Source organism: Lonchura striata, chromosome 1A, assembly GCF_050655825.1.
Source record: "Lonchura striata isolate lonStrDom1 chromosome 1A, ASM5065582v1, whole genome shotgun sequence".
NCBI classification, from domain to species: domain Eukaryota; kingdom Metazoa; phylum Chordata; class Aves; order Passeriformes; family Estrildidae; genus Lonchura; species Lonchura striata.
The window spans coordinates 71,110,780-71,133,163 of NC_140741.1; the positions used below are offsets into that span (position 1 = coordinate 71,110,780).

General features: G+C 37.7%; 1 protein-coding gene and 1 long non-coding RNA gene across 7 annotated transcripts in view; one reads left to right on the forward strand and one right to left on the reverse strand.

Annotated features, from left to right (window-relative positions):
• CELF2 (CUGBP Elav-like family member 2) overlaps positions 1-22,384 on the reverse strand; it is a 547,425-nt gene that overhangs the window by 416,827 nt on the left and 108,214 nt on the right. The window lies entirely within an intron of this gene.
• LOC146763526 (uncharacterized) overlaps positions 1-22,384 on the forward strand; it is a 28,539-nt gene that overhangs the window by 1,421 nt on the left and 4,734 nt on the right. The window contains exon 2 of the long non-coding RNA XR_014951808.1: positions 20,281-21,178. This is a non-coding gene — a long non-coding RNA (uncharacterized LOC146763526). The remainder of the gene's footprint in view (positions 1-20,280; positions 21,179-22,384) is intronic.

Genomic DNA, 22,384 nt, shown 5'->3' on the forward strand with positions numbered 1-22,384 from the left:
CACTGTCCAAGCAGAGTGACTGCATGAAAGGCAGGCACCCAGTATTTCTGAGCTTGAGATACGTCCCCATTTCACACTCTGTCAAAATCCAAATTTGAATGGAAACTCCTCCCCACAGCTGCTTCCCTGGGTTGTGTAGGAAGGAGAGGTTGTTGCACAGCATGGCCTGGCCAGGACCCCAAGGTATGAGACTGCAGATAACAACCTTGGTCTGCCACAACACAGTTGTGCACAGCAGCTCTAATATGGTGGGAATGAGACTCTGCCCAAGAGGGAAAATGAGCTAAAAAATTGGATTATGTCATTCTGGTGCTTATGAATAGGAAGAGATGAGATACAGAGAGAGTGATCACCCCACAAAGTTGTTAGAAGTGTCTAAAACAGAAGTCATCTTTTAACCTGCAAGACACTCTTCTTGGATCATACTCACATTTTATTGTTTAGTCTTTAACACCTTGCCCACAACCACAGAGCAGCTGCAAGACAAAACTATAACCCAGGAATTATGACACAGAGTTTTAGCTGAAATTCGAGTTATAAAATCTGCAAACCTGTGGGAAAAGTATCTGAAACATATTGAATGCATTCAATTCCTGCATTTGCTTTGAGAACTCTAAATGGGAAGGAAATAATCCAGTGAGTTTCTTTAAAAAATAGTGAGAAAAGCCTATTCCTTTAATACGTGTTCAGAACTGTTGCATGATGTATAGTGCACAGACATGAATGACTCTTGATATTTGATTGTTTTATTACTTCCATCTGAGCTAACCTTCATTACTTGGATTTTACAAATTTAAGGACTTGCCAGTATGCTTGCCAGTTAAATAAAGGGCACATCTAAGGTCTCTGAACATCTGGTCCAAATACTTAATCATCTTGTTGCATGAAGGCTGGTATTTTTATCTCGTACCCTGATAGGGTCTGCATAATTTTTTTTTCGCAAATTGGTATTTAAACCTCAAAACCTTTAGCTAACTACATCTGTCATTGATATTTTATTGTTTAATTTCTTTTTATAGAGCCAAATTACATCTCACCCACATACAGCTTGCACTTTACATGTCTAATTTGTCGACATGTTCTATAATGATAATTTCATTGATTTAGAAAGTGACATTATGAGCAACATATGTTCAGTTTAGCAGTAAACCTTGTTAAAGCAATAATGTTCCATTCTTTCCCCCACTCTCCCCAAATTCAAATATAACCCACATTAGGAGGCAGCTTAGTCATTTAACTGCTTTGATTCTTGTAAATATAGAAACCTGCTAGCTGTTTAGCTTTACAATTTGGCTGCATATATTTCCTACTTTGGGCTGCTAGGAAAGGACAGTGCAGAGATTAATTGTGCTGCAGTACTTGGTCTAAAAGCACGATATGTGTTCATTTCCCCTGGAAAAGACACTTGGAAGGCAAAATTGCTCCCTTGTTAAAAAACAAAACCACAACCAAAAAACCCAAAATCAACCAGGACATACACATAAAAAGGATATAATTGAGGAATATCAATTCATAGACAATAAAGATGTCCTATTACTTTCTCCCAATTATCCTTAATATAATCATCAGGAAACAGACCTATTTTCAAATTATCTGTGAAACAGCTAAGTAATAAAAGGAATTATTTTTATAGACTCTAGAGCTAGTTGAATGCTTTGCCATCTATACTGGTATAGGGTCTTTCCCCAAAGTGTTTAAAACCTTTTTAAACATTTTGATCTGTTAAAACAGAGTTTAGTGAATTTGGGATTAGCCTGAAACTTCACACTGGAATCACAGCTTAGTTTTTGCAAAGACATTTTACAAATACTTTGCAAATCACTACAAAACCTACTGAAGTCTATAATGCAACTAGCCATAAAAAGCACAGATATCTTCTGAGGAGTAGAAAGGGAATAATAAAACACAGGAAGTCATGTCTTGTTTCAATTTTGAAAAGGGAATTCACATTAAAAATAGCCAGAGAAAACAATTATTGCAGTGTAGTGGCCCAAGAAGAGGCCTGAGTCAGGAGATCTGTCAACAGAGATGTTATCTCCATGTTGTGAACACCCTTGACTTCAGCAGATCACTTTTACCCAGGGGTCAAGTGTCAAGAACAGATGACAAGAGCCTTTTTCCTCTCTTGCCTGTCCCACTCTCTCTGTCTCAGGTACAAAAAAAAAAAGTCACAACAAAAAAATGTCTCTGTTCATTTTCTATACACAAATTCCCTTCAAGGGATTTTGTAAGGATCAATTTCAGAATATACTTTAGAGGTGAAAATCTCTTTACTTATTTATGAAAGCTTTTGCTGTGTGACTGTATTTTTCACTCTAAGTGGGTTGTTATTAAGTGAAAAAGGCATGACTATGCTTCATTCACCATCTGGACTAACATTGTAAGTTCTCTTCTAAGACTTTCAAATCTTTTTACAACACATTTGAATGGATTAATAACACATGTACTGGGGGGAATATTTCTCTAGATGTGGTTTTTGAAACTTTATTCTTGCTCCTGAATTTTCAAATACATGAGATCATTGCACCTTGAAGTTTCTTTTTTCCCCTCCTTTTCCATTCACTGTCTTTCTGTTTTTTCGCCTTTTTGCTCCTCTCTCTCTCCCCCCTCCCATTAAATATAAGGTTTCTAAAGAAATGTGTTATTTGTTTTCCCTCTAAGGAAGGAATGCTAACTGATATATATGCAATACATATTTCTATCAAGAGCAATCTACAAATTCTAGAATAAATCACATGTTTCTTTTCACAATTTCTCTGAAAAGAAGAATTTTGTCAGAAGATTTTTGTCTGAATGAAGTAATAAAACCTTTCTCTACAATAAAAAGAAATTAGTTTCATTATTTTAGTATTAGGGTAGAAAAGGCGTTTTTACTTTATGGTGCTTAAAACAAAGCAAAAATCTCAGAGGAGATAAGGCAGCCAGCGATTTTCACACTGAATATGTCAGGTTGCTAACTTGCATGGAGATGGATGAACAGCCTTGCCCTTCATAAATTAATCTCAAATTAGTTGTCACATGCTAGCAACTTTGGGTAAAGCATCTCTTTTTCCTGCATAAAAGTGATGCCTTTGAGAGCAGAATATTTTCCTCTCAGTTTACTTAATTCAGGAAAAAAGAATAAAGTGACTTATTTGAAAGAAAAAACTGTTTCCATCTCTCTGCATTCCTATGTGTTTTAAATATTAGTCCCCAATAAGCAGGGTTAAGTCTTGCCCTGAGGCACAGCATGCTACAGGATTAGCAGCATGTTTACATCTGAAACGCTTGTAACTTTTCAGATACATTGTTCTTTTTTATCACTGCTCTTGGCATTTTTCTCACACCCTATCACTCAAGACGTTGAAGTCACATTGGCTTCCTTACGTTTGCATTTATATACTCCCACTAACATAGAAGCAATAAAGTGCTATAATATAAATGTATACCTGGTTAAAAACTTATGATTTAATTAACAAGATTTATCTGAAGAGTCAAAGTTAAACACAAGAAAATCAAATACTTATTTGTTATCATATATGATGATGGATATTACAGAGTGATGAAGCTGTGATTTCATAGATGCATGGAATAACCTGGGTTGGAAATGACTCACAAGGATCATCAGTCCAACTCCTGTCCCAGCACAGGACAGCCCCAAGGGTCACACTCTGTGCCTCTGAGTGTTCGAATGTTTCTTGAGCTCTGTCATTCTCAGTCTGTGACCACTGCCCTGGGGAGCTATTCCAGTGCCCAGACACCCTCTGGGTGAAAATAATAATATCCCAATTTTCCTAATATCCAGCCTAAACCTCCTCTGACAGAATTTCAGGCCATTCCCTCGGGTCATTTCCCTGGTCAACATGGAGCAGAGATCAGTGCCTGTCCTTCCTCTTTCCCCCAGGAAGAAGTTGTACCTGCACTGAGGTCTATCCACAATCCCCTTTTCTCCAGGCTGAACAAACCAAGGGGCCCCATCTCCTCCTCCTGTGTCTTCTCCTGAAGGTGTCTTCACCACCTTCATGGCCTTCCTTTGGACACTTTTTGGTAGCCTTATATCCCACTTATATTGGTTTGATGGAGAGAAATCTACAGTGATGCAGAAAAGCAAACTTATTAAATCAGAGTGGGCAAATTGGTTCAGTTTTTAAATTTTTTAATCCTATACTGTACCTTTTAACAATGCTTTGGGATCTGTGGGCAGGACTCTCTTTAACCAGAGCTCTGCAAGTCTCCCATGTAATCTCACATGCTGGCTCATATTTCTTGTTTAAGGCAAATGAAAAATCCTCTTCTCTGGTTTCAGCTTGAAGATCAAAAAAACTGTGAAAGCATGTTATTTTAAGAGCATGTCATTTTTTGAAGGCATTGTGTCAAGCACTGTAATCCATCTGGGGTGCACAAAACCCTCCTGGAAAATCCCAGGTTTGTACAGCAGACCAAACACTGAAGTGGGAGACAGATTAACACTGGCTGTAACAAAGCCTTTCACCCTGCGACAGCCGATTAAAGCCTTGGCTTGATAATGAACAGGATACATTTCCACCTGAAACCTGTCAATGGGTTCTGTGTGAAATGAGTTGAATGCACTCAACAGGAGTTTTAGCAGACAGTTTGTCCTATTTCAAAAATGTCACAATCTAAAGAGAAAAGCAAATGGATCTAAATTCTCAGTTGTTTTCCAGGGAAAGGTGTGATCTGGTAGTTCAGACTTGAAAAAAACAGTTTGAGACAACGGCTCAGCACCCAGCTCTAAATGTATGTGGGCACTTTGTGAATTATCAGGAACTTTTTGCAGCCATAAGGATCTGGAGACATAAATGAGACAAGGCATATGGAGAGTGCAATCTTTGTTTGGGTCAGTTGGTGTATTTCTGCTTACCTTTGGCTTCAGCAGCTCTCTGGAGTAACCTTACCATTGTAAATACAGTCTTGTAAATCTACTTGTAAATTTTCTCACAGATTTATGTTTTATCAAGCATAAAGGCAGCTTTATACATAAATGTTCACATTCAAATAAAACAGCTGAAAGCTTCCTGTCTCTACAATTTTTTTTTTTGTTTTTTTTTTTTTTTTTTGTTTGTTGTTTTTTTTTTTTTTTTTTTTTGTTTGTTTTTGTTTTTGTTTTTGTTGATGGGGTGTGTCACTGAATACTCAACTTTTTCCAGAATATTATGGTCACTGCTTCTCTTATCCTCAGGAGATAAAAGCACTTCTTCTTCAAGTGGTAGATTTCAAACTCACAAACTGCATTGTCAGTCAGTGGAAACTCTTTTAAAGAGTTTAAAACTCTTCCATGAAATACAGGAAAAATATTTAACTGGCTTGCCCTTTATTTGCTGAAGTTGTCTAATAACAACAAAATATCTAGTCATTCCCTTTTGAAGAATATGGCTCCAGCTCCTCCATTACAGATCTTCAAAGTGCTCATATGATGGAGTGCTGGAGGGGGCTCTTGGGAGCCCCATCTTAAGAAATCCTCCTCCACCTCAAGAGTAGGTGTGAATTTTTCTGTCTCTGATGGAGTCCACCCCCTCTTTGTCTGCAGCTAACTCTTTGCCAGAGAAGATTTATCCTTGGGGTTTTGAAAAATGTTTCTGAAAAGTAACTTGTTTTTGCCTTTGGAATAGCCACACCACAAAGAAGGATTTTGCTTCCTACCTTGTTTCAAAGAGCATAAGTTATTTAAGCAACATGTTTAACTGATAGGCAAAATAGTCATAGTTGAAGTGCATGGATTTCATCTGTTTGGCAAGAGGTGTATTTGAATCATGGCAATATCTTATTTGTGAGGCATTCCGTGTGTGCCTGTGTGCATGTCTGCGTAGAAGACCTTTAAAAGACTTGGCAGGATACTGGGCATAAATCTACACTACCTTGCACTGTCCAAAAGTTTTCTGTGATAGAACTGTAGTTCTAGTTCAAAGAGTTGTTCAGGAACTTTGCCAATTTTTCATATGTTATATAATGAAAATACTAAAGGCTAATATCTGTACACATAACTTACATCCAAAGGTCTTGTGGCATATAGGTTACACTGTCAGCAAAATGTGTATTGGTCAGGATTTTTTGAAGTGACTCAACATCCATGGAATATTTCAGACAAAGTATGTTTCTATTAAGAAGGTTACTAAACAAATAGAACTTTTCCTTGAGGATTTTAGCCAATTTTTTGAGCAGTGGTTAGCTCCAATCATCCAATCTGAATGCTTTTAACTGAAAATTTGCAGTCAGATCAACTTGAAATTTGATTTACCAAGTCTTTTCAGTGTTCATTTGAGAACAGATCCCATTTAGATAAGAGACTGCTAAGCAAAAATGAAGTAATTGAAGAAATGTGTAGATGTATGAGTATTTGCTGTTATTACTTTCAGTCCTTACCACCCCTGTGAAGAAGCACAATATCAGATGAGGATGTCTGTGTCCTTCTCTTGCAGGACTGAGTCTACCATCCTCATGTGGAATTTTTCCATAGATCACTTAAATTAACAAATGGAATTTCAACACACAGCTGATGTTTCAGCATCATAACTGAGTGCAGTGCCTGCAGTTAGGGGCATGTAGTGAGTTGCAAGCTCTTACAAAGGAGCTTTTATTTTAAAATCCATAAGGATCATTTGATACAAAGCGTCTGTTTGCTTTTCAGCGGTGCATAACTGCAAAAAGGGACCTAAAATGGTTTTTCACTTGTCAAATCCTTTGGTCTCTTCATCCTCTTATCTCTTCATCCTCTTGCGTCATTTGAAGCAGTTTTTCAGCTGCTCTAACCTGTCTTTTCCTGCAACAGGACCCTGGTGGTACCAGAAAACTTCCATGAATTTGTCAACACATCCAGTTTCCGTGTAATCCTTTGTCTTCCTAAAATGGCACAGCTAATTTTTCAGCCATCAAAAAGCCCTGAATGACAAGCAGATTATCTAATATGTGTGCTTAAAAGGAGAAGAAAAAAAATCTTTATGAGGTATGGGTTTAGTTTCAAAACTTTGACACAAAAGCGCTGGTCAAAGCCTAGAAATAGCAGCTCTGAGATATATTTATCTATCATCTATCTATCTATCTATCTATCTATCTATCTATCTATCATCTATCTACACACATATATTTTTGTTTTAAGCAGTTACTGAGTATTTCATGGTTGTGTATATAGAATAGTTTCAACTTCCCAGTTATTTTGCTTTCAATTAATACAGATACATTATATCAGCAAACAAACACATAATTAATATTTTAATATTTTTCTACATTTGAGGCTGGCCTAGGCCTGCCTCAGTCCTTCTGAATGGAAGTTTTATTTTACATCCTTATCAAGTGAAATATGTCGGTTTTCAGATGATGTGGGTTATTTTCTCCTTTTTCTCTCTGAGAAACTACAAAAGGCTTAAAATTCAGATACTGCAGGGTGCTCTTAAAGATTAATGTCCAATTATTCCACTGGAAGTGTCCAAGGCCAGGTTGGACAGGGCTTGGAGCAACCTGGTACAGTGGAAAGTGTCCCTGCCCATGGCAGGAGGATTGGAAACAGATAAGGTTTAAGGTCTCTTTCAACAAAAAAACATTTTGTGATTCTGTGACTCTGTGAACTGTCCCATCTCCCACCAAGCATAATTGATTTGTTTATCTTCCATTAATTGGTGCATTATCTGCCCTTAAATACAGTTTCTAGGAAAAGAGTCCTTAGAGATGTCTCAATTCCATACCAAGCCATGAGAGAAATAGCACCTTTACCTCTTCCTCATGCAGTGAAAGGCTCTTTCACCCTGGAGCTTTGGAAGCATGACTGTAGAGCTTGATTTTCACAGCTAGAGAAGAAATAGTGTCGGAATCTGAGGTATTGATGATTCTGAGGTTGTAGAAAGTCTCTGTCTGTCAGCCCCGCTGCCAAAGCAGAAGCCATAATTGGTCGGTGCTGGTTTCCAGGTTGTTTATTCTGTTTATCTCTCACATGTTCTGCTGCCCTGCCCAGCTCTGTCCTGCAGGGCAGCGTGTGGGGCTCTGCCCTCAGTGGGATGTTACAAACATTAAATACCAGAAACTCCCTGGGCTGGATTTACAAGAACGTGCCAATATCTGTCACCTACGTTGGACAGTGTGTCCCCAGCCTGAACCAACAGAAAAATGCCAACACCACAGTGAGACATGGAGGGCATGAAGGAGGAGAAAAAGGACAAGGCACACCCAATTTCCTCCATCTTGTCCCCTTTGGACCCCTTATCTAGAATCCTAAAATTTTATTTTTGCACCCGTGCCACACTTAATTATTACTTATATCAAACACTCAGAGCTTGTAATTCATCCTGTAAGATTGGAAACTCTTTTCCATGGCCAGAGATCACAGTCAGTGTCTCTGGGGCCTCTGTCCAGGGGGGTTCCTGACCCCTGCCAGGGTCCCAGACCTTCCAGGGCAGCCAGAGGAAGCTCTGGATTCCCACAAAATAGCAATGAAGAAATCTGCTGTCTCTTATGGGAGGAAAACTTTGTCAGCAGATGAACCACAGTGAAAGGAGCTGCAGAAATCAATGCTCAGATGAAAAGGAAGTTGGCTGTGTCAGCCTCTGGGCTCACCACCATTGTCAGCCTACAGGACTTTGCTGATGTGCAGAGCAGAGCACAATGCCTGCAGGAGGGTGTGAACAGAAGTTACACCTGCAGGGCAAAATTATCCTGATTTTTCTGTCTTTCCAGCTGCACTCTTCCCCAGGAAGAGTGAGCAGCAGGCCCCCAACCCAGCACTGCAAAGGGGGAAGCTGCATATGAGTTGTGTAGGGGTTCCCCAAATTCATCCAACGCAAATGGGTTTCCCTTAATATGGCTGCAAAGACATCCCCCTGAAAGTTAGTAATATGGAGCCTTCAATTCCATGAAAATTGTTGTCAAATTTGGGAGAGGATGTTTTTGCGCAGAGAGCATCTCATAGAATCACAGAATCATGAAACAGTTTGTGTTAAAACTGACCTTAAAGATCATCCAGTTCCAACCCTCTGCTGTGGGCAGGGACACTTTCCATTATCCCAGGTTGCTCCAAAACTTGTCCAACTTGGCCTGGATCACTTCTAGGGATGGGGCAGCTACAGCTTCTCTGGGCAACCTGTACCAGGGCCTCACCACCCCCACAAAGAAAAATTTATTTCTAATATCTTGTTAAAATCTACTATATTTCCATTTAAAGCTCCTACCTACCCATTTCCTGAGCTCACCCTGCTGTCTCCTAGGCTGAATCCACATGGAAGAGCTAAAGAAGATGTAAAGACAGATTGTCCTGCTCTCATCAGCTTTTTCTTAGATGCTACCCAATGCTTTTTCATTCTGTGTTCCTCCTATTTGGTCTCCATTGAAACACTCAGTGAATTTGTGTTTTATGGACAAAAGTATCCATTTATTATATAAATTGAATTCCTGAATTTTAAAGTAAATTGAAATGATGTCTTAAAGATCAAGATGGATTTGTACTTGCAGGAGATGCTAAGAGACCTAGTGTTACATTTTTGTAATACTGAAATCCCTGTAGACATCAGGTCCTCCTGCTCAAAATATGGATATACTTATATTCCTCATACATATTGTATATATCTGCAGCCATCTAAATCCTTGGATGTCTCTTGAATTAAACAGCCATTTTGCATTATAATTCATGTACATTATACTTCTTATTTGCTGTGCAAATTAAACTCTCAAACCACTGTGAGGTTCATGCCTACCAGGATATCAATGTTTTCTATATGTCCCTGTGGAATGTGTTGAAAAATATTCCTCCATCTTCCAAATGAATAGGAAGAAGCACATCATAAATGATATATTTACTTGAATATGCATAAGACAGGAAGACACCATGGTGTGAATTTTATCTGTGGGTGCTGTACAACCCATAATGAAAATTGGTTACGGGCCTGCTGAAAATGGACACAGACTTAAAAGCGATTTTTTAGACCAATTTATTCATAAGTTGTAGACACTCTTTCATCAAAACTAGTCAGATACATTTTTTACATTCTTCCACCTTCAGTTCTTCCTCTAGTAATTCCTGCTGATTTTATGAAGGTCTTTCCAGAATTTCTCTGGTAGCCAGGGAGAGAAAGAACTTCTCCACACTGCAGTGTTTGCACAGCACACTTGCTGCAATCCGGTCTTGTTTATGTATTCAACATGAAGTTCATCACCCAAACAGTCTGAAATACAGTGACAAGACTATATGCAGATCACCCAGGATCCTGCAAATGCTTAGACATGGGGAAGCTTTGAAGATTCACTTTGATCAGCACTTTAATACTAATGCTCATTAAAAAAAATGCTCCTACCATCTGGATTAAGCAACTTCATGCATCAGAGGAGGGAGTGGTTTACAGCATTTACAGACTATGCTCTATGAAGCTAATGTAGATATTAAGAAGTATTTATGGATTTTATTTTCATAGATGGTAGATATTATTGAGTTATGACTTGGCAGGAACAAACTGATTTTGGCATTTTTATTTTCTGTACCGCAATTTACATTTGCAGAGTGCCTAAGGTCTGAGACTCAGACCTTAATATGTCAGGGAAAAATCAATGTGAAATGAACAGAGGCCATAAAAAGTAATGTATGAACAAGATAGATCATTAATGATATAAAATCCTGTCTAAGTGGCAAAAGGTAACTTCAAAGCAATGCAGAAACATATTTTGAAAGGGAATGTTTTGTATGTTTGACTACAATTTTTGGGAGTGATGTGCTTTTGATGAATTTCCTGACCATAATTTGATTATGTTCCCTCCTTCTCCATCCTCCAGCATGGATAAAGAAAGATTGGGCTTTTCATCCCAAACTAAATGGAGTTGTAAAACCCAAAGAGGGACAGCAGCCTGTTATGATATTTGCATCATCCAGTTACAAGCTTAGAGTGAAGAATTTATTTTCAGTGGGTTGAAACCTCATCAGTGCGCACTTCTGAATAATAGAGGATAAGAATAAATAAATAAAAAAAAATTCATTTCTCTTAAGATGTAAAGCAAAGAATGATTATCTGAATATTGTATTTGTGCTTACGTTTTTGTTTACGAGTTCCAAACCATGCAGTGTTGTTTAGGATGTGATTTGCCATATATATAGAAATGCTGAAGGCTGCAAATGGGAACAGTCCATCTCTTCCTCCCATTGCCTACCCAATCAGTGTGTTCCCATCACTCACTTGGTGAGCAAGGTCAGTGGGTGAATTTAAGAAAAAACTGAATTTGAAAATAGTTTGGTATTGAATCCCCACTCAATACAAACTTTAGTCAATGAAGAGTTAGGGAATTTACTAATGATGGGACAAGAGACAATGGTCTCAAGCTGCACCAGGAGAGCTTCGGGTTGGACGTCAGTAAAAAGTATTCACTGAAAGGGTTGCCCAACACTGGAAAGGGTTGCCTTGAGAAATGGTGGAGTCACCATCCCTGGAAGTATCCCAGAAGGAACTCGATATGGCATTTAGTGTTATGGTTTAGTAGATATGGGGGTGTTCAGTCAAAGGTTGGACTCAATCATCCTAGAGGTTTTTTCCAACCTAAGTGAATCTATGATTCTCTGATTTTATGAATGCATGGGGAAAGAGGAATGATCCTTTTGGTGACAAACCCAGCTTAGTTATTATATCAAGTTACAACAAAATTTATCAAGGGACAAATACCTCAACTGCGTCTTAGCTCTGCAGCAGGGCAGTTGTCTCTAAGATATAGAAATGAAGTCATAGGCAGTTTCCAGTGATGTGCATGAATGTAGGGGGAGGGACATAATTTCCATTACTGTTAATTTAAAACTATGAGTCAAAATAATTTGCAATTTTGTCTCTGCTGTTTGATGCATACTCTTAATACCTTGTTAAAAAAATGAAACTTGTCCTTCCCTCTCCTGTAACTCAACTGCGTAAACAAAACAGAAGGCAAAGAAATTTGTCTCATCATTTTAGCTGCTAAAATATTTGGTGTTTCTTTAGAGGTTGTTGCCTCAGCTTCCTCTGTAGTCAGCAGAGAGAGATAACTTCAGAAGAAAATAATTCCATGTGAATCAGACCTGTGTCCTAGTGAGGGATCAGCTGTCCCTGCAGAAAGCTCATTTACTCCCCATGGTAACTTCTAGATGGTTGAAGTTACAGTAAACGAATCCAAACTGAGTGACTGTACAGGCAAGTTAATGAAGGTGTGTAAGCACAAAGTTCTGACAAATGCTCAGAGGAATACTGAAAGATTAAAGAGGCAGGTTTAAAAAATACATTAATCCTTCAGTTACAGGAGTCTTAGGTGCTATTCATAGCAAAAGCTGTGAGAAATGTTAAGAAATGTTTTATAAAGTTGATGGTGCATTTTAACAAGCTGATATCATCTGCAGATCATCAGTGTTGACAAGGTTCCTAAAAAGTATTTCCAGCTCTGTTTTTTTTTTTTTTTGTACTGAACAATTTTATTTTTAAATGGCTATAAAAAGTTAGAAAACACCTTGTAAAGAATTAAACACCTGCTGGCTTTAGTAAGAAACTTCAACAAATTGGTAACTAAGGTAAAGGAAATTACACTAGAAATCAGGTACTTAAATTCTAATCAGGCTTCTTACAAACTACATGTTTTCTACATCTTTTTTTTCTGACAAATAGAAACACCATTATCCTTTGAGGGCTGATGCAGAACAGGAATTCTGCTATGCACTATATTTAAGCAAGGAAATATAATTATTTAGAGTTCATATAGACTTAGTGTACAAATAGCATTGATGTTATCTCACCTAGATTTTTTTAAAAATCCCAGTTTTTCATCTCAAGTAGCAAGGATTACTCATTTTAATAATCTCTAGATAGACTGATGAAAATAAGACTGGTTATCTTGCTGATATAGTAGATGCCAGGAAAAGAAACCATCATGATACAAAACATAGATTCTGAGCAAGTTTCATCAGTTTCAATGAAATCAGGGGATTGTCATGAAAAGCAAAGACTCAGGCTGAGAAAATGCTGTTCCTTGCTTAGAAATGTTCTGCCTTCCTTTACAAAGAAGCACAAAGGTTTTTTGGTATCTACTCTGATATGCTCATTTGTATGGAAAGTGATCAAAGGCATGACAATAAGTGAATCAAACACAGCAACTAACTAATGAACTGTGCCGGTCTAGGAGACAAAATATCCTTAGGGGGAAAAAAGTCAACATTTAATCATAAATTAATATATCATGTCGGTTGGATGTGGTGGTGATTCGCAGCAAAGCTCCTGACTCTCAGATTTCTCCTCTCATTTACCCTCAGTATCATCCCACCACCCGTGGCCACTCAGCCTCAGGAGTTATCTCCTCAGATCTTCCAGGATTAGTGGGATATGTGGGATGTACAGCTTGGAGGGTGTGTGCACAGCAGCCCTCTCTGTGAGACAAAGCACCAGAGTGGATGAATTCACTAGGCAGTCTGATAGTCTGTGTCAAGCCTGAGGTAATGTCTATGTTATCACAGGACAAGAGGCTGCTGAAAATGTCTTTAATAAGGAAGGGTAGCGGAAAGTTGGCGACATGTGGTCCTTAAAATCTGCATCGTTTGATATGGAATACTACGTCTTTATTAGATACAGGATCTTGGCTGATTTCCAAAGGGATAATTAAATTCCTACCACTGAGACAAAAGTCGCCTTCACTTCCCATCCTAAATGGTGTGGTTTAAGCAGCTCCCACAGTTTACTCTGAGTCAGCGGATGGAAAAAATTCCTTAAATATATAGTCCTTTCTGATGCATGGGTTCTGTGAAGATGCTTCACAGTTTCTCAATCCTGTCCAATTTTAAGGCATTTTTGCTTGTCACAGTGTCAAATAGGTATGAAAATCTTAGCTGCACATGCCCCTGGATCTACCTACACATAAACAACATGCAGATTGTTATAGGTGGTGCTTTGGCACTGTGGTTCTGCAACACAATAGCCACAAAAATGGTGACAGGTTTTGCTATGAATGTAGCACTTAGCAGGGCAAATGATTCAGAAAGAAAAGCTGTTAAAATCTGAGTAACCAAGGAATACATGGCAATTTTGCACCATTAAAGAAATGGCTTTCACTTTCTAAGGGAATGATGGGTTCTTCCAGACATATGTGGGTTAGTATAACTGTGGACTGAGGAAAATCTTGTCAAACTAGAAAAGCAGACTTATTTTTAAGTTTCGTTCTTCTCAGATTAGAAAAAGAAGCAGAAGTAATAAAAGGAGTACCTGAAGTGTTAGGACCTTCTGAGCAGAAGAATACAGGAACAGCAATGGACATATGTGGAAAGTGCCCTATTTACAAATTTAAATGGATGAATTGAGGAATAATGTTTGTGGAAGCACATGGGCCAACTCTGTTTCAAAGCTCAGAAAATTATTGTGCTGCTCCCTCTATGAACAGAGGGTAAGCCTTGCCCCAGGAAGGGTGGTTCCCATATAGCAACACTCAATGACTATTACAGAAGATATTTCTTCTTTGCTATGTCTATTTATTGCACTAAACACAAATCAACAGTGGTGACTCCATGTAGAATCACATGTGGAATCAGCAGAGAAGGAAGCTTCCATCAGGGGTTTTAGTGCTTTGGGCTTGGCAAGGCTTTTTTCTGGGCTTTTGCATAGATAGCAGCTCCTTGCTGACTGTCACCTCCTCATTATGCCTCATGACAAGCAGCAATCAGAAAAGTTTGTTCAAAGCTCACCCTACATCTGCACTGGGCTCCAACAAAGGGCAGTTCAGGGGGTGGGGCAGCATTCTTGTTGATATCTGTCCAAATACTCAGGCTGCCTCTGGCAGTCCCATCGCATCCCATCGGCTGCATTTTTCTACACCAAAAGGTCATTGATAATTACAGAGCAGGGCCCTGTAATTTTTCATTCAGGAATTAAGTAACAATAATTGCTAAATATCACTTGGGAGAAAAAGGGGGTAGATTGAGTACATAAAGGCCATGCTCAAGAAGCAGAACATATCTATCAAAGGAAATAATTCTCTGAAGTTATAATTGTAGACAGTGAAAACTTAAATGCTAGGTCTGACATGAATTGGTTTCCATGAGAAATGCAGAAGGAAGAAAACACCCATGAAATGTCCTATCTTTTCTAAAGACAACTTTTAGACCTGGGTTTTATAGAGAGCATTTTTAACAACACCCATATGAGTGTTTGAAGAGCTTGTGGCTTACTGTGGGTCAAAGGTAATTGAGCATCTGACACCATCTGAAATATCTATTTATAGACAATTTAAGGATCCTATTAGAATTACTAATTCCCAATATGTGCAATATCTTCATGATAGAGTCACATTTTCAGACTCAAGTTTCTCTGAAGTTTTCTGGGCTGCTTTTGCACACCACCTTTTTTCCCCTGAGACATTAAATTTTAGCTTGCTTGTGTCCAATTGAAATGGCATCTCAAACTTTGCTTTCTGTTTGTTGTCATTTTGATACTATTCTGTTTTTCTTGCTTGGTGCATTCCCTTGCATTCAGTGCAATTCCCTGCAATTTCATACCTCCTGCAGCCGTGCCTATCACCTCTCTCTTCACACTTCTGTCTTCTCTTCTACCCTGCATCTACCTTCTTCTGCCTTCCCACTTTCACCGCCATACAAAATTTAAAGCAAATCCACATAAATACCATCACCCAATTTTCCTCAAAATTCACCTTTAACATATTTATAAACAGCTTGTCACATGCTAACACAGCTAGTCAGCATGTTGACCAAAGAGTCTCATTATTTCTTCATATTTCTCCATCTAACTGTTGAGTTTTTATATTTGTAAAATGAACATTTTCTTGGGGGCATCAAGTGTCTTTTTGTTCTCTTTGTGATTTGTTTTGTTCAGCTAACAATCTGCTTTAAATGTTCCATTTGTTTCCATCTTCTGATGTCTTTTACCTTCAGGTTCACATAAAATACACCAGAAAAGCAAATTATTAGTTCTGGTTTAGGGCTGTCAGGGAGGACTCATCCATTTGTATCACTATCCACTCAAACAGGACACCCATGAGTAAAGAGTTGGATATAATGCATTGGAATCAGTCTAACTGGAATATCTGCTTATAAAATAGGAAACAGTCCACTGGGCCACTGAATCCAATCTGCTCATCACAGGTACCTACACCATATAATCCCTTTCAAAAACTATTTAATACCCCTTCTTAAAACCTACTAGATTCCCCATTTCCTTTATTATTCTTTCTGGAAGACTGTTTCAGAATCTTACCCACCAGAGGATTAGAAAATTTATCTAATTTCCAGCCTAAATTTATTCATGGGCAATTTATAACTATTTGTTCTTGGACCAACATTGTTCTTTAGTTTAAGCAGTTTTTCTCCCTGGTGTTTACCCACCTGATAAGTTTATAGAGAGCAATCACATCCTGTCTTTGTCTGTGTTTTGCAAGGCTAAACAAGCCAAACTCTCTTTGTGTCCTTCTGCAAGGAAATGCTCTCTCCAGTGCTCATCCTGACTGCTCATCCTGCTGGTGTCTGCCCATGGCTGAAAGCCCCTTCCTCACACAGGAGAGATCACAGCTGCATTCTCTTTTCCTACAGAGGCCTAAACTCTATGGCAAGTGGCAAAAATAGCAGAAATAATTCTCCTCACAGCCTTTTCCACACTTGTATCCAACCACTCCAACACCAGGATCCATCTATAACATTTTTCCAATCTCATAACTCTTTCACTATTTTACTCACTTTGTCTCTTTTTAGCTGACCTTCCTTACAGTTTCTATATGAATTCCAACAGAATAATGATTTTCCATCTATTACCAGAGGAAACAGTTTAGTAATTTTCAAATTCCTCCTAAGTGGACAGGTATCTTGCCACTGACAATACTATATTTGTGTAGTATTTCTTATTTTCCTTTTTCTTCAGAAGTTTTTTTGCTATTTTCTAGCAAATAGTTTCTCAACTATGACACCATTTCAAATTTATGGTTTTACAAAATCTATTTCTTAATTATAGAATTAACTATAACTATTTCCTATAGAATTAACTATAACTATTTTCTACATATATTGTACTTAACTGGCTTAACAGATTGCTCGTGTGTGATTGTACATGTTGCTACTATTGGAGTTGTGTGTTTGTAATTATAACAAAATGGCCTCTCAAGTGGGGTTTTGTTTCTCACCTTTTCCAGCTGCAACTTTTAATTTTGAGATCATAATTTTTATTAAGGAGAATTTCTTTGCTTCTGTATTCCATGCCTGGGATCCAAACAGATCCCAAGATCTTGGGCATTTTGTGCTAAGTAGGAGCTTTTATAAGGAGTTTTGTCAGATTTGTTTGTCAGTAGCTCAAAATAATTAATTCAAATACAGCATGTAATTTCAAACCTTTTCCCTTTTTAACCTTTGACAGTGTCAAAATTTGACAAATATTTCATCTGATTCACTCTTAGGAAGTATATCTGGCACAGTCAGAATGAAGGGAAGACCCACAGATGATTAAAAAGTGCAAAAATATATCTGCTTTTTATTTATTTTATGGCTCTACATTACTAAGTCAGTACAAGAGGGACCTAATTTCTCCACTAACCTTGTCTAATGAAGATTGAAATTTAATAAACATGTAAGAAAGCTGCATCACCATGAACTAAGAGACTTCAAAATATGACATTTAGTTCATTATTTATTAACCTATCCCCCAGGAACATGACAGAGGGAATGCAGACTATCCATATTAGAAGCTGTTTCATCTCTAAGAGATAATGGAGGCCCTATTTCCTTTGCACAAGATTTATATACTAAAGAGGAAATGGGATGCAAAATTTATACCACTCATGATTTCTTTTTTCCCATAGAAGGTAGAAAAATCATTCTCTTATAGTCTGCATGTGGTTAGGCTTTAAAAGTACATGTTTATGAAAATCAGAATTTCCTATCTAAGAAGAAATAAACAAATGTACATGTGGTAAAACAAAAGCAATAGAGAAATATTCCTTTAGACATTAAAATAATTCAAAAAATATACAGTTACAATAATAGAGACTAGACACCTAAATGTGCCAAACCAACTTTATTTAACAAAATTTAGAGAATAGCTGAGCTATAAACATCACCTGCAGCCAAACATAGAAATTACACTTCTGATGCAGTATGGCTTTCCCTTCAATGTACTTAGTTTTCATTTCCTGATTTAAAAATAATTTAAGACTCACTCTGATGAGAATCACAACTTACTGAGAGTAACCATAAAGCAGAATAACTTTTACTCATTCTGGAATATCTGAATTTCAGCAGTGTGACCAAGATCAGAGTCTGGCACACCCTATTAACTTCCATATCTGTAACACTTTTTCCCAAATTACTGACTCTGCCCTGCAAACTGAGCCCAAATGGCAACCTTTGTGCCTAATGGCAGCACCCACAAAAACTGCAGAGTTCCAGCAAAGAGGAGGAAACTTTTTCTTCACATGCATTAGCTGCAGAGAGCAGCTCACAGTGCTAACATTTTTGGAAGCAATTCTGTGCTAAGTTGTTGCTAAGTAGACCTGGCATCTCAAGCAAAATATGTCTTGCATCATTAAAATACAAGTTCTAAAACATGAATTTGAGCCATTAGAAATGAGTTCATGTATCCATGTGTGCTAGACTTCCTTCTTGTTACAGGGAGTGATCTACAAAATAAAAACTCATTCCACTAAACTGCTTTGATTCTAAGGTCCCTGAATGTACCTGGCTTACTTTTTCTCATTGTCAATGAAAATGAGACAGCAAATTAAAGGTACAATTGTAGGAAAAAGTTACAAAGGCAGGACACGAATTACTTTAATACCTTACCAACTGAGCCACTGGTACTTCACAATTCATGAACAAATTTCCTATTACTTCAGAGTCATGCTTTTATTGACTGGTATAAATACACCATTTGTATCTTTTTTCATCCTGCTGTGTTTCTATTTTATTGGAAGTGTCCTGTAACAGGTATAACATCAGCTCAGATTACCAAGAAATCTATAAAATAGCTTCCTGCTACTACCTTTGGTGCAGATTGAAAGAATACATTATGATCCCACTGAGTAAATGATAAAAGCTGTTATTCACAGGCAAACATGATTTATCCTCACCTGTTCAAGATTCTGAATGTACCCACTTTATTATTAAATTATGAAAACATTTCACTCACATTGATTAGGAACACAGATACATTATTAAAGAGAGGCTATTAGGAAGCATGTGTTTCAAATTTAAGTCCTGAGGTTTGTGACTCATGGCAGGACCACAAATATTTCATGCAAATGGGAGTGGACAGATACAGCTTCATAAATGTTCCATTGTGGCACCAGAAATACATGATAACATTTTTTTATTATTGATTATAAATTTGAAAATGACATTGCCTGGTTCAAATTAAGTTTTCACTCAGTGCAGCTTGTACATTAAATACAGGGAAAATTGTAAAAGAAAATTGGATTTTAAAAAATGATGATTTCTATTTCTTTAATAGAGAAGAGACCTTTTTTTTTTCTCTTCTCTGTACACTCTTGGGTTATAAGACATCCCTTTTGAGACATCTTTCTCTTATGATTAGTTGCAGAAATAATTTCTCTGTAAAGTTGCTGAGTATTTTTTCAACACATAGGATAATCAATTAGAACTATGAAAGGTATGAACATAAATGGTGTCTATTTATCTTAGTACAATATATGATGGTTAAAATTGTGCAAAGCATTTAATTTTAAACAAATCGCATTCTTAATAAAAGCAACAGGTCAAAACCTGAGAGGTTTGAAAACCTTACCATGGGTGCCTCTTAGTCAACACCAGACTTTGCATGTTTGTCCCTCTACTCACCAAACACAAAAGATACAATAATGCCATTGTGAAGACAACTGGACAAAGAATTTGGATTAAATCTGAGTGATATTATCTCAGAGAGGCTCAGAATTGAAAGGTTGATAGATAACGTCTGTAAGTGTGGGTGTGTGTATATGTGTGCACATTTACTTTTTATATTAAAAAAGGAAGCATATGGAAAAATATTATGCTGAATGCTGATGCCTATGTGCTGAATTATTTATGTCCTCCCTGTCTTCTTCTGGTTCCCTTCACACTAATGACTGGTTTAACGCTGATATACATCAATTTACAACATAACAATGTAGCTTTGGATTGCTTTCAAGTCCAGATTGCTTTAAAAAACAATAAGAATACATGGAGGCATAAGAGCTTTGCAACTAGCAGTGACAGGACTCATACCAGGCCTTGGACAAACTCTGCATTATTAGTTGTGAATTCTTTCTGGTTTTATTGAAGTTATCTTTTTAATATTGCATTAGTTTTGAAGGGTAAAATGTGAAAAATATTTTTTATACTTTCTTTTGCAGAAAAGCTGCTCAGAAGCTGCCTGTATTCAGCTTAACTCCTTGCCTCCTACCTGGTTCGTACCTAATATCATCAAAATATTTTGTATTCTTTCATCTAAATGTTATCGAAATCCTTGTTGGGCACTTAAAGTAGATAAAATGATGATTGCAATGCCCAGTGGTGAAACTTTACAAACACCCAAACTATCTCTGCCATTTTTACAATTACGTCATAAAGTCTACTGACCCTTTGCTTCTCTTTCTTTTTTTTTGATATAGAATCTTCTAAATCCATTTGATGAGAACCCTGGAAGTTATATCTTAACTGACTCTTCAGGAATGCAAGATAAAACCTTCTCTAGTTCAACCAATAAGAGTGAAATACTGCTCATCATTTAAGGGCTCATCTTTGTTATATAAAATCCTAACAAAGTTGATTTGTATCAGCTGGGATATATTATATTTACAATTATTTTATGAGCTGTAGTAACAATTTATTGTTCCTTTGGTACTGTACAAAGAGAACACTAAAAGTCACACATAATACTTGGAACTAGCCTTAATCTCTGAAAGTGGCTGGAAGTATAATCTTGCTCATTTCAATGATGATAGGGTAAAGTATATAGTTTATTGCTTTTAGGATCATTTAATTCATCTGGCTTTCAATAAAGAGGTCTTGCAAGGTGTCACAGCAAAGCCACAGAAGTTGTGCATTATTTCCAGATTGGTGATGCGAGTGCCACAGCAATCCTGCACAAGACTGCTTTGAAACAGGTGGTGTAGTGGATGCAAGTCATCTTTAGCAGAGTAACATTTTTACTCCATTTAACCTATTTTGTTCTCACTCAGAAAGATGGATGTCAGACTGTGAACCTGCCACTGAAAGGAAAAGAAAGCGCACAGGCTTGGACAAGGCACGGTGAGTTGTTCAATCCATTAAGCACATCCTACAGCTGAAGGCAAGGTGAAATATCCTTCCCCTTTTCCCCCTTCTGCTGCGTCCATTGTGGTTGTGTGATGCACATCTCACTTCATCACAGCCCATTCCCTGAGGACCAGGGCAAGAGTCATTAAGGTCACTCGAGTTTTTTTTTTTGTTCTGCATTGCAGGAGGACTGTGATGGAGGGCTGGTAAAGGCACAAGGTATCTGAATTATTTTATGTAAAGAAAGGTTAAGTGGAAGAGAAGACAGGTAACTGTCTCCTCAGAGTAATGAACTGGCAATTCACACCTAAGGTCGATACTAAGCAGGGTACAGAACTACAGTACTGCCATGTTGTCATTCAGATATTTTTATATGACAGGAAAATTACACTATTTAGGCTGGGGCAGTGCAGGAGAAAATCAAGCTATCATTACCAGTCTTGAGTTTTTTTATTACCCTTGGACTTGTGTGGGAGAGCAAAAATGCTCTTTCTGTGGGCTGAAAATTATTTACTGTGTGATCATTCTTTCATCATTATTTTCTCTTATGCTAGAGCAGTAGTTTAAACCGTGTAGTTTAAAAATCTAATACCTTCTTGGTAAGGAAAATTCTTGTCTCTGTTCTACCTAAAAAATTACATCAGGAGTGCAAATTTTCACATTCCATGGGGACAGCAATAAGGACTTCACTGACTTCAAAAGGAGCTTTTGGAGTCAAATATGCAGCCAGTGCAAGTCTGGCAGGACACACGTAATGAAACATGGTGGTTTATCCTAGCCAAGGATCTTGCCTTTCTCAAAAGTGAGGGTTATGTAGGGTTATGTAACTTGGTAAATCCACTTATGTTTATTGCCAATGAAAAAACCAAAGTATCTCTACAGAACTCTGTCTAAAGATCTGAACAGAAAAGGGTGGCTAAGGGCAGATTTGCATACTTGAAAGAGACAAATATCAGGATAAATGTAGAGTAAGTAGAAAAGATAGGTGGATCATCCCAGGGGTTAATATTGAGTCCAATGATGTGTAGCAGCTTAATTCATGGCCTGGTTAATGAAACAAAGTGAACACTTAAGAAATTTACAGGTGTTATAGAACCGGGAGGAGTGATGGATGCACCAGCTGGTTGTGGTGCCATTCAGAAAAACCTCAGCAGGCTGGAGAAATGGGACAACCTGGACCTCATGGTGACACCGAAGGGA